This window comes from Hemibagrus wyckioides, unplaced genomic scaffold (assembly GCF_019097595.1).
Source record: "Hemibagrus wyckioides isolate EC202008001 unplaced genomic scaffold, SWU_Hwy_1.0 Contig23, whole genome shotgun sequence".
Lineage (NCBI taxonomy): Eukaryota > Metazoa > Chordata > Actinopteri > Siluriformes > Bagridae > Hemibagrus > Hemibagrus wyckioides.
The window spans coordinates 311,903-315,819 of NW_026690784.1; the positions used below are offsets into that span (position 1 = coordinate 311,903).

Sequence of the window (3,917 nt, forward strand, 5' to 3'; positions counted from 1 at the left end):
AATGAAAACCCAAAATTCAGAAAACTAGAATATTACACCAATAAAAAGCTAATTAAAAAATGATTTTCAACACAGAAATGTTGGACTACTGAAAAGTATGAACATGTACAGCACTCAATACTTGGTCGGAGTTCCCTTTGCATGAATTACTGCAGCAATGCGGCGTGGCATGGAGACGGTCAGTCTGTGGCACTGCTGAGGTGTTATGGAAGCCCAGGTTGCTCTGATAGCTTCCTTCAGCTCTTCTGCGTTGTTGGGTCTGGTGTCTCGCATCTTCCTCTTCACAGTACCCCACTGATTCTCTATGGGATTTCTATGGGATTTCACAGGGTTTGCTGGCCAATCAAGCACATGGACACCATGGTCCTTAAACCAGATGTTAGTACTTTTGGCAGTGTGGGCAGGTGCCAAGTCCTGCTGGAAAATGAAATCAGCATCTCCATAAAGCTGGTCAGCAGAATGAAGCATGAAGTGCTCTAAAACCTCCTGGTAGATGACTGTGGACCTGATAAAACACAAGTGGACCAACACCAGCAGATGATACGGCTCCCAAACCACTCCCCAAACTTTACACTGGACCTCAAGCAACTTTGGATTTTTGCCTCTCCTCTGTTCCTTTAAACTCTGGGATCTTGATTTGCAAATGAAATGGAAAATTTATTTTCATCTGAAAAGAGGACTTTGGCCCACAGAGCAACAGTCCAGTCCTTTTTGTCCTTAGCCCAGGTAAGACACCTCTGATATCGTCTCTGGTTCAGGACTGGCTTGACACAAGGAATGTGACTGACTCCAGCTGCAGTCCACTCCCTGAGAATCTCCCCATATTCTTGAAGGGGCTTCGTTTCACAATCCTCTCAAGGCTGCGGTTATCCCTGTTGTTTCTGCACCTTTTCTATCACACTTTCTTTCCATTAAAATTTCATTAACGTGCTTGGACACAGCACTCTGTGAACATCCAGCTTCTTCAGCAATGACCTTTTGTGTCTTACCCTCCATGTGCAGGGTCTCAATGACCGTCTTCTGGATGTCTGTCAAGTCAGCAGTCTTCCCCATGACTGTGTAGCCTACTGGACCAGACTGAGAGACATTTAAAGGCTCAGGAAACCTTTGCAGGTATTTTAAGTTAATTAGCTGATTAGAGTGCGACACCATGAGTCTCCAATATTGAACTTTTTCACAATATTTAAATTTCTTTAAAATTTTAAATTCACAGTTTTAAAAATGGATTATTAATAGTCATGCACAGTTACTACAAGTTCTGAAATAATATTTATTTTTAATTTAACAGTTTTTAAATTTTGACTGATTTCTCTCATTACCGCAACACCGTCCACAATTTACAAACATTTTTTCTTTATATTTTGAAGAAACCTGACATTTTCAAAATGACGTGACAAACCTGAGAGAACATCATTTTAAGATTCTGCACATGCATTTAAAATCAAAGTACTATATCTCTATTAATTAAATTAACATCTAATAATCATGAGTTTCGGTAATGAGGTTAATTATTTCGTAATGATAATAAGTATACTAGTCTGAGATAATGCAGAAAGAAACAGATAATATTTACACAATCATGCATTCAAGTTCAAAACAGTTTCATTGTCCAGTGCTTCAAAAATACAAAAGCCAAAAATAAAAAAATTAAGAAAAACATTAAAACAGGAATAAACAGGACAACATTTCAACGTTTACCTAAAAACATGAAGCATTTTACCATGGTACTAAAAAATAACTGACCACTGTCTTTTTCTTTTCATGTTGCTTCTTAGTCAGCTCTTCAGTTTTCTTTATTTTTTCCAGTTTGTTTTCGTTTTGATTCCTGGAAGCGAAAGAAAGCATTACATTGAATTAGTCTCATAACATGGGGAAAAAACATTTTATGTATACGTGTGTGTGTGTGTGTGTGTGTTCTATACTGGGCCTGAAGTTGTGGGGTGGGGTAGAGCTTAATTTTGAAACGTGGACTGGCGGTCCATATCCTCCACCTCCTGTTGAGGTGGCTTGCTCATATGTGTGTGCATATATGTTACAGCATGTGTGTCCAACCAGCATGGGAACGCAGCCCAAGGTTGTGAAACACTTAGGCCGAGTTCACACTGCACGATTTTCAAAGTAGTCGGATCACTGTTGTTTTCATGCTGCACGACTGTCTGGGGGAGCATTCAGTTGCTGCTGTGTGGCGCATAGCGGTAAAGGGGAAGCACACGCACGACGAGGGTGGGACTCGAACCCACGCGTGCAGAGCACAACAGATTAGCAGTCCATCGCCTTAACCTCTCGGCCACCTCGTCAGGTGGCAGCGCTTCCAAGGAGCCTTGTCAAAAGCAGGGGTTTTCTAATGGCGTGCGGGCTAGGAGGGTACCTTTCAATGATTTGTATGCAGGTATTGAGGCATGCGGTCACGTAAACTGAAGGGTGCAGGCTAAGCTGTTCAACAAGAACCTAAGAGTTCTGTAGCATGCGAGTTTTTCTGCTCTCGTCTCGGACCAGGGGGCTTTCAGACCTTTTACCTTTCAGGGGCTTTCAGACCTTTATCCTGCACTATTTCCACGTTTTGCTATTTTTAAGTCTGAGGCATAAGTTGCAGAACTGTGCTGGTGGACTACACTGCCTCCAGCTGCCGAAACCCGGGATCGAACCAGGGACCTTTAGATCTTCAGTCTAATGCTCTCCCAACTGAGCTATTTCGGCATCTCTGTCAGGGCTCTCCTGTACGTGTGAGTGAGCAGGTTTTGTCGGCACGACTGCACACCACGTCCAGACCGGTGAGGCAAACTTCTTTAGAAAGCGGTAGAGCTTTTTCCTTAAGGGCATAGACAGAAGGCATGGTTACCTTACACCACTCAAATCCCACGCTACCTGAGGGCGGCGGTGGGGTTACGCATGAGTGGTAAGAAGATGACCGAGTCATTCGGCCAGACAAGGAGGAAGCCTGGCACGGGCACTACAAATGGTCTGCCGTGCGACTAACACGCCTTCCGCTTCACCAGCTCTACAGGAGACATCTAACCATTCCCAAGGAAGGAGGGAGCTCGGCCTTGGCTCGCGTCGGTCACTGACCTTGAATGGTCTCGGCTTAAGGCCCCGTGGTCAACCGCCACCCCTGTAGCCATGGGCGGAAGGAACGCTTCTGCTTAAAGAGGAATAAGAAATGTGTTTGAATCCACATTTTCTAAAGGTGGCTTTATTATTATTACTATTATTTTTTAAATTCTTTTTAACCAGTCTACTCTGATAAAAATATTCAACCTGATCTACCTAATAAAAATAATTATGTAGTTCAAGTAAGACTAGTCTTTGTATTTATTACTTAATTTTCTATATGTAAGAAATACTTCTTGCTCTAAATTTCTGCATTTCCTTAGTCATTATTTTGGGTTTGCTCTACTTAACTTTGAGAGTTTTAAAAGTGTATTTTTTATTGAAACTTAAACCTAATTTTTTTAAAGCTTCCATATTACTTAACTTTGAGTGGACCCTACTTTGTTTTTCTAAATGTACTAGTCACATTTGAAAGTTACATTTACTCCCATTTTCTGGTCAGGAACTAGGCATTTCCTATGCATTACAGGTAAAATATGAATTGTGTAATTATGCATTTTGAAATGCAACTTCACCCAGCACAAGAATAAAAGGAAGAGATTTTTTATTATATGCACACACTCATGAACAGTCAGTTCTTCCAAAATGCACTTGGTCCTGAATTTACACAACATGAAATAAAGTAAATACCAGATTTAACAAAACAACAACCACAGAGTAGTGCGACATGCATTGGGAGAACCTGAGAAAATGCTGTTTAACATGAACAACTGTAAAACAGGGAGCTTACTGTGACTACCTTCACTGACATCTGTATGGCTTTTAGGTTTGCAAGCTGACCTTGAGACTATGTACCTTAGAGGAAATGT

General features: G+C 41.5%; 2 non-coding genes across 2 annotated transcripts; both read right to left on the reverse strand.

The window, feature by feature from the left end:
* Positions 1-2,215: 2,215 nt before the first annotated feature.
* Positions 2,216-2,297, reverse strand: trnas-gcu (transfer RNA serine (anticodon GCU)). Its single transcript has one exon. It is a non-coding gene; the product is annotated as a tRNA-Ser (tRNA).
* Positions 2,298-2,624: 327 nt separating this feature from the next.
* On the reverse strand, positions 2,625-2,697 carry trnaf-gaa (transfer RNA phenylalanine (anticodon GAA)). Its single transcript has one exon. It is a non-coding gene; the product is annotated as a tRNA-Phe (tRNA).
* Positions 2,698-3,917: the final 1,220 nt, after the last annotated feature.